At 42.4% G+C, this 12,132-nt stretch overlaps 3 non-coding genes across 3 annotated transcripts; 2 read left to right on the top strand and 1 right to left on the bottom strand.

Annotated features, from left to right (window-relative positions):
- The first annotated feature begins 1,615 nt into the window (after positions 1-1,615).
- TRNAA-UGC lies at positions 1,616-1,687 on the top strand. Its single transcript has one exon. It is a non-coding gene; the product is annotated as a tRNA-Ala (tRNA).
- A 471-nt stretch (positions 1,688-2,158) lies between these two features.
- TRNAK-CUU lies at positions 2,159-2,231 on the top strand. Its single transcript has one exon. It is a non-coding gene; the product is annotated as a tRNA-Lys (tRNA).
- A 7,485-nt stretch (positions 2,232-9,716) lies between these two features.
- Positions 9,717-9,789, bottom strand: TRNAV-AAC. Its single transcript has one exon. It is a non-coding gene; the product is annotated as a tRNA-Val (tRNA).
- Positions 9,790-12,132: the final 2,343 nt, after the last annotated feature.

Genomic DNA, 12,132 nt, shown 5'->3' with positions numbered 1-12,132 from the left:
GTGCCCCAGACCCCTTCCAATCCCGAGCGTCAACTTTGCAATTCTGAATTACTTTATACAAATATTGCACACTTTACTACACTCCCTCTTCTCAACAATACTTGAAACAAGAACTTCCAGAGGTACAAGCTGGATCTAGAAAAGGCAGAGGAACCAGAGATGAAATTGCTAACATCTGTTGAGTCATAGAAAAAGCAAGAAAATTCCAGAAAAACATCGACTTCTGCTTCAGTGACTAAGCTAAAGCCTTTGACTGTGTGGATCACAACGAACTGTGGAAAATTCTTAAAGAAATGAGAATACCAGACCACCTTACCTGCCTTCTGAGAAACTGGTATGCATGTCAAGATACAACAGTTAGAACCGGACCTGAAACAATGGACTGGTTCCAAATTGGGAAAGGAGTACATCAGTGCTGTATATTGTCACCCTGCTTATTTAACTTCTGTGAAGAGTACATCAAGGGAAATGCCAGGCTGGATGAATCCCAAGCTGGAATCAAGATTATCGATAACCTCAGATATGCAGATGACACCACCCTAATGGCAGAAAGTGAAGAGAAATTAAAGAGCCTCTTGATGGGGGTGAAAGAGCAGAGTGGAAAAACTGGCTTAAAACTCAACATTCATAAAACTAAGATTATGGCATCCAGTCCCATCAGTTCATGGCAAATAGGTGGGGAAACAGTGAAAGCAGTGAGAGACTTATTTTCTTGGGCTCCAAAAGCACTGCAGATGGTGACTGCAGCCATGAAATTAAAAAACGCTTACTCCATAGAAGAAAACTATGACAAACCTAGACAGCTCATTAAAAAGCAGACATCACTTTACGGACAAAGGTCTGCAGAGTCAAGCTATGGTTTTTCCAGTAGTCATGCATGGATGTGAGAGCTGCACAGTAGAGAGGCTGAATGCCAAAGAATTGATGTTTTCCAACTGTGGTGCTGGAGAAGACTTCTTGAGAGTCCCTTGAACAGCAAGGAAATCAAACCAGTAATCCTAAAGGAAATCAACTCTAAATATTCATCGGAAGGGCTGATACTGAAGCTCCAATACTTTGACCACCTGATGCGAAGAACTGACTCATTGGAAAAGACCCTGATGCTGGGAAAGATTGAAGGCAGGAGGAGAAGGGAACAACAGAGGATGAGATGGTTGGATGGCATTACTGACTCAATGGGCGTGAGTTTGAGCAAGCTCTGGGAGATAGTGAAGGACAGAGAAGCCGGGCATGCTACAGTCCATGCGGTGGCAGAGTCGGACAAAACTGAGCGACTGAACAACTCTTTTCTGTTTAACAAACGTAGCATCCTGCACCTAATCTTACTTTCCTTCTTTCGGCTCACAGTTCATTTTTGGGCCTCGTGCCGGATGACTTTCCCTTCTTTTTTTACCGCTGCCTCCAAGTGTTTATCCTGGTCCTGTGCTCCCCTTGGTCGTCATCTCGGTCGAAGTCCACTCGCTTAGAGTCAGTAGAGGACACTGGAATAGCTCCCAGCTCTGGCCGCTGGCCTTTGCAGCCTTTCGATTGTCACAACTAGCAGATGCCCTTCGTTCGACCGCGCTTTTTGCCAATAACCACCTAAGAGAAATTAGAGGCAGTCTTGCGGCGGCCTGGGGATGTAGCTCAGTGGTAGAGCGCATGCTTTGCATGTATGAGGCCCCGGGTTCGATCCCCGGCATCTCCAGAACACGTGGTGATTTCTGTTTTGCTTTCTCTCGACCCCCAGAGTTTAGAAATGCAGAATCCAAGGAAACACCCTAAATTATCGTGAAGTTTGCGCAGGTTGTGGGCACGGCGGCGGCCTTCACCCACTCTAGGCTCAACCCAGCGTCGGTGCATTTAAACTTCGAACTGAAAATTCACGGAGTAAGCTCTTCGATGGCATCAGGATGCAAACATTATTCCTCCTCAGCGCCTGTGTTTCTCAGGGATGGAAAAGGGCTAGGGTGCTGGCAGAAAAGGGCGAGCAGAAAAGGGACGGAAGTGGGAAGGACGGTCAGTCAAGCATGACTGGTAGAGTTTAAATTTCTCAGGTTGCCAATAATCTTGTCTTTAGTGGCCCAATTTTGTCCCAATTAAATTCAACTTCAAACCTCAAGCTAGATTCAACCGGAACCCTTCCTTCAAGTAAAAGTTACTGAAACAAAACTCACGTGCCCGGCTAGCTCAGTCGGTAGAGCATGAGACTCTTAATCTCAGGGTCGTGGGTTCGAGCCCCACGTTGGGCGACAGGTGTATTTTGCTCTTAACTACTGGAAGGTTAATAGTGAGAAATACTTCTGTTCTTGATCCATGTGTATAAGTTGATGTGGGCTTCTTGCTGTTACGCTCTTGTTCTTTGGTTACTCTATCCTTTACCTACTAACAAAGCAACGTTTTATAAATTGTTTAAAGAATCCGCAGTGCAGGGGACGTCGGTTGGATGCCTGGTCTGGGAGGAACCCGCATTGCCTTGGGCAACTAAGCCTATGGGTCACAACTCTGGAGGCGTAGCGGCAACTACTGAAGCCTAGGTACTCTACAGCCTGAGCTCCACAAGAGATACCACTGCAATGAGAAGCTTGTGCACCGCAATTAGAGGAAGCACCCGCCCAGCAAGGAAGACCCAGTGCAGCCAAAAGTAAATTATTTTTTTAAATTGTTCAAAATGTAATAAAATTTACCATTTTCACTATTTTTTAAAAAAAATTATAGCTGATACACAATATGTTAGTTTCTGCTATACAGTATATATATATATATATATATATATACACATATGTCTATGTGTATATACTTTGTCATATTCTTTTCCATTATGGTTTATTAGAAGATAGTGAATATAGTTCCCTGTGCTATACAGTAGGATCTTGTTCATTTTCACTGTTTTAAAGTGCACAATTCTGTGCCTCTAAACACACTCACATTGCTAGGCAACCTCATCAACATCCATCCTCAGAACTTTTCCATATTGCCCAACTGCAATTCTACCCAGTGAACATTAGCTCCCGGATATCTACTCTCTGTCTCTATGCATTTGGCTATTCTTTGTTGTTGTTGTTTAGTCACTAAATCGTGTCTGACTCTTTGAGATCCCATGGGCTGTAGCCCACCAGGGATCCTCTGTCCTTGGGATTTCCCAGGCAAGAATACTGGAGTGGGTTGCCATTTCCTTCTCTGGTATCTTCTAGACCCAGAGATCCAACCCACTTCTCCTGCATTGCCTGGTGGATTCTTTACTGCTGTGCCACTCTAGGAAACTCATATAAGATGAATCAAAATTATTTTTCCTTTGTGATTGGGTTATTTCACTTAGCATGATGTCTTCAAGATTCTTCCATGTTGTAGCATGCTCTAAATTTCTTCCTTTCAAGGCTAAACAACAGGGGGTTCCCTTGTAGCTCAGACGATAAAGAATCTGCGTGCTTTGTGGGAGACCTGGGTTTGATCCCTGGGGTCCCAAAGAGACACGACTGAGCGACTAACACTTTCATTTTTCAATATTCCATTGTATGTATATACCATATTTTGTTTATCCATTTATCTCTCAGTAGACACTTCAGCTCAGTTCAGTTGCTCAGTCCTGTTCAACTCTTTGTGATCCCATAGACTGCAGCATGCCAGGCTTCCCTGTCCATCACCAACTCTCCAAGCTCGCTCAAACTTATTTCCGTCAAGTCGGTGATGCCATTCAACCATCTCATCCTCTGTCGTCCCCGTCTCCTCCTGCCTTCAACCTTTCCCAGCATCAGGGTCTTTTCAAATGAGTCAGTCTTTTGAATCAGGTGGCCAAAGTACTGCAGTTTCAGCTTCAGCATCAGTCCACTTAGATTCCTTTTGTCTTTCAGCAATTGTGAATAATACTGCTGTGAACATGGGTTTACTTATACCTGTTCTGTTCAAGTTCTTGCTTTCACTTCTTCTGCACATATATCTAGAAGTGTATTTGCTGATCATAAGGTATTTCTATGTTTATTTTTTTTAAATCGTCATACCATTTTCCACAGAGGCTGCACCACGAAATGAGTTTTTAAAACATCTTTTGAGTAGGTAATATACTGTACTATTCAAAAAGTGAAACATCTATAAAAATATTCAATGAAAAGAATCCAACTTCTATTCTCCTTTCTTAGGCAACAAGTTTGTATCCAGGTACATATTATTCCAGAAAATTTTTAATGCAAAGATATTTTTATTTTCCTCTGTTTTACACAAAGATATAATTATAGCTCTGTTACATTTTTATTTTCTTTCTATCTCAAGACATAGAAATTTTACTCAGTCTTTTTTGCAGCTGTCTAATATCCCACTTAGATGAATCCTAGTTCATTCAGCAGATCACCTACTGATGGATATTTATAGTTTCCAATCTCTTGCTATTTCAAGTGATGCTGCATTAATAAGCATATAGTGTAGTCATCATGCACTTTTGAACTTACATCTGTAAGGCAAATTACCAAAAGTAAGATTCCTGGGTCAAGTAAGATTCATTACATATGAAGCTGTAATTTTACAGAAATAGACAAATCACCAGGCTATGGCTCCTACAGGGCATTATTACTTCCCACCAGCCATGAATGAGACTGTTTCTCCACTGCTTTGGCGGCATCAAGCTGCTTGAAAAACAAACCTAACATGTGACTGTTCCTATATCCTTAATATTGCCAGGGTCCCTCATTGTCTGTCTTATAAGATAATAACCATTGCAGGGACTACAGGATACTACCTACAGAGAAAGGGACCTTCCTTTAGCCTCTCATAGGAGCATACTTGGACAAAAGATTTTGAAGATCACATTGTCACTCTAACTTATGATTTCTAATCCAACTGTATAGGATAACACTATTTTTTTCTCTTTTCAGACCTGTTTTTGTGAGAGCCATCGTGTTTTCTTCACTTGCAAAGCCATAACATCATTGAAAGGCCTGTTTAGTTATTTTTTATTTGGCAAATTTTCTCCCTTGGGCAGGTAGACTCCAATCAGATATAGGAAATTAAATTTGTATGTGATTTTCTATAAGGTCTTGGTGTCATGTAGGGCATATATAAATTATTAGATCATGCATGTAGATTGTGAAGTGATCTCAAATAATAATTATATATAATTTATATGTAAATACTGATCAACCATCTACTTGAATATTTTTATTTAAAATTTTCATTTGAAACAGAAAATTATCTCCAGGTTAGAAAACCTGCCTGCAATGCAGGAGACACCGGAGATGCAGCTTTGATCCCTGGGTCAGAAAAATCCCCTAGAGGAGGAAAGGGCAACTCACTCCAGTATTCTTGCCTGGGAAATCCCATAGACAGAGGACCCTGGCGGGCTACAGTCCATGGGATTGCAAAGAGTCGGACACAACTGAGCATGAACAAGTAGACTGATATTTTGACCAGTCTAAAAATATTCCAGTATCAAAAATAAAAATACTCCTGTATCTTTAACAGTGACTGGTTTCCCTTTCCTAAACTTGAGAAAATCATTCTTCTATGGTCTCTGTAGCGTCAGTAGAGATGGTTCAATCATCATCAAATGCTGACCCAATTATTTCAATGCTATTTATATCACATTGGTTTAAGGGTGCAAGTCCCCCTAGAAAAAGGCATATCTCAGTAACATCATGGGGAATGTGAATTTTGGGTAAGGAGGAAGACAAAATGTCAACTAGAGCAAGCTAATTATGGAGGACTCCCTGCAAAAGGAATAATGGCCAAAAAAGATGACCCAGAATGACCTGCTCCTCTAGTCTGTGTCAGGACCAATTGGATTAAAATCACTGCCTATTTTGGGAAACCCCTTCTGCTGTCATTTGAGATGTTCAGTGTCTAAGGGCAGTGGAAGGCTTTTGAAAAGGGAAAGGAATATATACTTCTTTTGTAATTAATATTCATTGTATTATAGTTACAAATGTTAAAGTCTAGTTTTTCTCACGGTTTTAAATTCAATTAAAATATTGTTGTTTTTCTTATAAAGCTAGAAAATATTGAAACAACCAGAACAATCCTTTTCATTGGTTTTTATGTGAATTAAAGCCACCGAAAGACATCATCCTGAACATCTAAGCCACTGAAGATATTCTCTAAAACATTTTAAATGATAATTACAGACTTTATCTGAACCCTCAATTCACGATGAGGTAAGGGAGGCACTGGTGAGGTCACACAGCTAGGACTTAGGGCTGTTTATTTTTTTATTTGAAATTTTCTGAATGAACCTGTGTGTTCATCTTAAAAACTCCACATTGTGTTAAAAATTCCTACTGTGTTCTTCATTTGCCTGGGGGTCCTCAAACACATAAAATCCTGTGTCCTCCACTCATTTTTCTACCCATCTGCAAACAAAACCAGCAAATGGTGTGGATGCAGTCATCAGAATGCAGAGCCTTGGGGGGTATAGCTGTGGCTCCTTAACCTCCAAGGTTCGGTAAGGAGGTCTTGGTTTTTTCCCCATCCTTAAATCCACCAGATTTATGCCTACTTCAGGGCCTTTGAACCTTCTGCCCCCTCTCCCAAAGTCCTTTTCTCCAAGATATTTGTAAGGTGGCTGTTTCTTATCTTTCTGACTCAGCTCATTGTCACCTCTTGTGATGTATCTTTCCTGGACTATCTCTCTAATACTGTCCTCTGCCTACCACTCTGTCAGATAACCCTCATTAATTTTCTCACAGTCTGTTTCACTCTCTAAGAGTACTTTTCTATCTGCTTGTTTGTTGTTTTAATTGCCTATTAGAAGGTAAACATCAGGAGGGCAAGTCTTTTTCACTGGCCTGTCTTTTTCACTGCAGTGTAAATGAATGAATGAATGAATGAAGTTTCCCTTTAACAGTGGCACACCATAGGTTTGTTGCAAGAGTGTGAAGAATCAATGTATGCCCAGCATCTAGAACAGTTTTTTGTCCATGTAAGGATTCAATTCACAAAATTTGTAGCTATTATTATTTCCTAACCCTGAAGTTTTATACAGTAACAGAATAACCAGAGGGAAAGGGAGATGATCAACAGAGTGACTATAGAAGGATATATCACGAGATCTATGAGGAATATAAATAAATGAGCCAGTGGGGTGGGAACTGGTGAATGTAGAGATAAAATAGAAATGGTGAAAGAGAGAAAAGTGTTGAAGCTGAGTGATGAGTACTTGGGACTTCTTAATACCATTCTATTTTAAATTTCTTAATAAAAGTTTAAAAAATAAAAGCAAAAAGTAGCACAGTTACTTTTGAGTGAGAGATTTAGCTAAATAATTTTGTAGAGTATTGATGTTGCATATGTTTGATTGAGGCTTATTTGGGGGAAAAAAAAAAGGTAAAGATCCAGCAAAGCTACAATTAAATAGAGCTCTCAGTGTATGTTTACATCCTTCAAAGGATTTTCCTAGGGAACCTCAGAAGTGGGGGAGCCAAACTTTGGTCCCATGCATTGTGTCCTGGCACCCATATTTGACTCTTTTATTTTTTACTAAAAAAAAAAAAAAAAAAAAACCTTTCTGAACTTGATTCTTTCAAGAATTCTTCCCAGTGAGGTCCAAAATTATTCTTTATCTAGGAAAAATTAAAGATAGGCCTGAAGTGTGAGTTTCTACCAGGAAACAAGTGTGCTTTCAAATTGTCAGGGCAGTGCTGAAAGGATAAAGGGGCCAATATTAAAGGGGCTTCCACTGACAAGCAGCAACAATTTAAGCATCAAAAAGAGGATAACTTTAGCATTAATTGAAACAAGATGAAACTACTAAAGCTCTCAAGCCCTATTGACAAATTAGCATTAAATGTAACCCAAAAGAAATACGACCCACATGAGACAAATTCCTGTGGAGCTTATTGCCCAGCCCAGCTGCCTCTTTGGTGTTAACCGTGTTGCAGTGAATTTGTTTACTGTCTCCCCAAGGAAGTCAGAGGAGACTCTAACATTAGCTGAGGCAGGGACCAAAGTCCACCTGGTGAAGAGTGACAGGACTGAGTGATGATCCTGGCCTCCCGGAGTCTTGGGTGGGTTTGGAGGGGGTACAGCAAGAGACACTCTGACAGTCCAGAGCCTGGGATGCCGGGACTGTACTGATTTATCTCAAATCAGTCAGTAAAATATGAGGAAAAAAAAAAAAAGAAATTGAGTGAGCAGGGGAAACTCTGGGAAAATTCTTCCAAATGGGGTCCAAAATTCTTCATTCTTCTAGGGCTCTAAGTTGTACATCTGGGCCCTAGCCGTTTTGGTCGGGTTTACATCTGTAAACCAAGCTAAGGCATATGAGTAAGTATTTTTTTAAAAAGCACTGATAAAGTTATGGGCATGATATTGATTTTGTGTCTGTGAAATTTACGTGAATGCAGGTAACCTAACAAGCTTTGCCATCACGTAGCTAGTTTTGATTATGCTTTGTCTGCATTTAAGATGTGAAAGTGCTTTCACTGCCAGGGCCTGGGATTTGATTCCTGGCCTGGCAATTAAAATCCCTCAAGCTGCGCAGCACGACATCCCAACCTTCCACCCCGCCCCCGCCTCCGCACAACCAACACCCACCCGCCCCGGCCACGCCCCAACGCAAAAAGAAAACAAAAAAACCCTGAGACTTTATTTTAAAAGAATTTGATTTACCACTCAGATATTTTATCTATTTGACTTTCAAGCTTGACAGAAGTCCTAGGGAAAGAAGTAGTTGCCTCTCGCTCGTGTAAATTGTTGTACCGTCAGGTGTATGAAAGTGTAAACCCCATTTTCCATGCATAGAAGCAGGCTACACTTCTTCAGAAGTCCACACCGTGTGCCTGTCTGCAGACATCTTTCAGGCCGGAAACTCTGGCCTGGGGACTCCCAAGTACCGCTGGTCTGCTTCTCTGAAGCCTTCGCTGACGTTTTGCCCTTGACCTCTGGAGCCCGTTTGCTAACACACTCTTTGAGTCTCATAGGCACGCAGCAGATGCGCAGCCAGTGAGGACGGATGAAGAAGGCGGCTGACCGAGACACCTGTGGAGAGGCTGATATTCTTTTTACTGTTCTATTCTGCCGCTGAAGACGGATGTGTAGGTGCAGGCCGGAAGTGAAACCAGTCAGGATAGAAAAACTCAGACTCGCTCGCGGTGGTGTCCGGTAAGGTGAAGGTTGTCGCGCTAATATTCGTCAGCGCTGAGCGGGAACCAGTCACCAGCAGATCTCTGGCAGAACCAGGTACTTTCTCGGCTATGCTAACTTGAATTTCTCGCGGTGCCCTGTTTCATTGCGCATTCTCCGTCCTTTAGCTCCGTCTGCTACTTCCTCTGCCCCACATTTAGTCACCTCGTGTGACGTGTCTGTGGCTCAGTGGCCTCACCTGCAGGAGAGGGAGACACCAACAACAGGACCAGACAGTCAACGTGACTGTGATAGATGGTGAGGTTATTACTGCTCTTTCCTGTGAACTCTCTTTCCCAGCCTGACTTCCACTATATGATTCCAACGCACTTCTTGTACTTTTTACTATTTCGTTTGTCTCTGAGTGGCATTCCTGCCTTCTGATCTAGGATTTTAAGTTCTGTGAAGGATGGCTCTAATGACAGACCACCTTCTTTTGCGCTACAGACCTAGAGATCCGTAATATACTCGCTTGAAGTGAACCGGTAATAGATTGGAAAAGAGAGCGGTAGGATAAAACTGTAAAAGCTAAGCATACTTTTACGCACATACATTCCAGGGACAGATGACAGAACTTGACAAATTAACTAGAAGAAAGTGGTTGTAGCTGGGGAAAATAGGAACATTTTCTTTGTTTCCGCCCGGTTTCGAACCGGGGACCTTTCGCGTGTTAGGCGAACGTGATAACCACTACACTACGGAAACACCTAAAGTGTATACTTTCCAAATCCCTTATAGACTATAGTCATTGTCATTGCTCAGGTCCTCCTCCTACCTCACCTGCTGGGTCAGAGCCTTTGGAACAATTCTACACTAGGACATCGGTCCCCTGGTGGCCCCAGGTAGCAGTGTTTGTCAAACTTGTGGAGCACGACCTGTTGGTAGGTTGTGAAATCAGTCAAGTTCAGCAATTAAAAAACAAAGGCGTGAATGAAAGCAGCTAGCCTCGCCGAAGGGAAGGTAAAACGTAGATAACCCTTTTCATTATCTGTCTTCTAGGGAGACTGCTGATGCTGGATAAGATTGCCGGCAGGAGGAGAAGGGGACGACGGAGGATGAGATGGTTGGATGGCATCACCGACTCAAAGGACATGAGTTTGGGTAAACTCCGGGAGTTGGTGATGGACAAGGGAGGCCTCGAGTGCTGCGGTTCCTGGGGTCGCAAAGAGTCGGACACGACTGAGCTATTGAACTGAACTGAACTGACGGGGACTGCTGCCAGGTTTAAATTTTCACATAATATGTGCTGTATTGATAGTTACGCTTCAAAGGATTCAAATACAAAGTACATGAGATATGAAAATATTTCTGTCAAAATATATGTTAAATACGAAAAGCAACAATGAAATTAATTTTACATATGCTTTCAGAAAAACTATTTCTTAGAAATAATATAAAATTATTAAGAATAAAGGGGAGATTGAAACATATCAAGTTTTAAGTCGATGTTACTTAAATAAAGCTGAAATTTTTATTAAATTTTGAAAATGTAGTGAAATCTCTTAGGTACCTTATAAAAATAAAATTCATCAATCCTAGCATTTGATGCCCAGAATTGGGATGAAATTTAACGTATATTATATGTAGTTTACATGTATGCAAATTTAAGAGCAGTATGGATGGTTTAAAATACTGCAAAGTGTTTTTCTGCCACCAGCGCTGGTGGCCAAAGACCAAGGTAACCAGGAATTGGAAAACAGGCTCAGTCGTACTGAGTGGGGATTCTTAATGTGTGAGTAGGGATTCTGTGAAAGGGAAGCCCCTCTCCCCTAGAGCACAGGGCAGGAGACTCTCTGTCAGAGTCTAGTTCAAGGTTAGCAAGGAGACTGCAAGTGGCTGAATTCATGAACGTGTTACGATTTTCCCTTCCTAAGCCATAATTTGACTCTACCCATTTGTCCTTCCTTTTTTGCACATCTCCACTCCCTTGGCTTCAGTGGAAGTTTTGCTGCTGGGTTTCCTCCTAATCGGACTCCTCCATGTACTTGAGGCCATCTCCCTGAGGGTCAGATCTCAGCTCACACTTGACCCACTCTCCTTCCCTGCATCTGTGACTCCAGCTGTGACCGCTCTCCCCAAGTTTCAGATCCTCCTGCCTTGGACATGTCCTTTTAGACATCTCCCAACCTGTACAAGACTGAACTGACTAAACCTCTTTCCTCCCTCCCCTAACAGGCCCAATCTTCAGTATCTGATCTTGACTATTAACCCATATAAAACAGAAATCCAGGAGACCCCTTTCCTACCCTGAGTACAAACCATACATCCAGCTCCTTTGCCGCTTCTCCGGCTGGCTGCTGCCTTCACCCTGGCGCAGGCCCCTTCCTGTCTGGACTGTGGTTGTGTCCTTCCAGCTCCTCTCTCCGAGGAAGTCTCACTTCCTTCACACCTCCAGCTCTTCATTCCTGAAAGAAACCAAACCGTACATCAGAGTCTTTCTGCCTCTCCGGCCTTTAAAGAGCAAAGATCCTACCATGCATTAGCCTGATGTCTGAGCTGTTGAACGCCAAGAGCTACATAGGTCACTTACTAGCAGAGGGATCGAAGAAGGCAATGGCACCCCACTCCAGTACTCTTGCCTGGAAAATCCCATGGATGGAGGAGCCTAGTGGGCTACAGTCCGTGGAGTCGCTAACAGTCGGACACAACTGAATGACTTCACTTTCACTTTTCACTTTCATGCTTTGGAGAAGGAAATGGCAACCCACTCCACTGTTCTTGCCTTGAGAATCCCAGCGACAGGGGAGCCTAGTGGGCTGCCATCTATGGGGTCACACAGAGTCCGACACAACTGAAGCGACTTAGCAGCAGCAGAGGGATTCCAAACAAGACCTGGCTTGAGGGGCTTCTGTGGAATGTGTGGAGAGGAGAGAAAAGCAGAAATTGTAGCAAAAAGCTGGGGAGGGTGTGCCCTCGGCTTGTTGGAAGACAGGGAAGAGAAATGTGTACATTTGGGCTTTCTCTTAATGAAAAAGTCAGAATCTTTTAGGAATGTTTTCCAGTCCCAGTAAAGGTGGTAAAAAAAAAAAAAATCCCTGAAGCAACTTT

The sequence above is a fragment of the Oryx dammah genome, unplaced genomic scaffold (assembly GCF_014754425.2).
Source record: "Oryx dammah isolate SB20612 unplaced genomic scaffold, SCBI_Odam_1.1 HiC_scaffold_5, whole genome shotgun sequence".
Taxonomy (NCBI): Eukaryota; Metazoa; Chordata; class Mammalia; order Artiodactyla; family Bovidae; genus Oryx; species Oryx dammah.
This window is presented reverse-complemented; position numbering and strand designations above follow the sequence as displayed.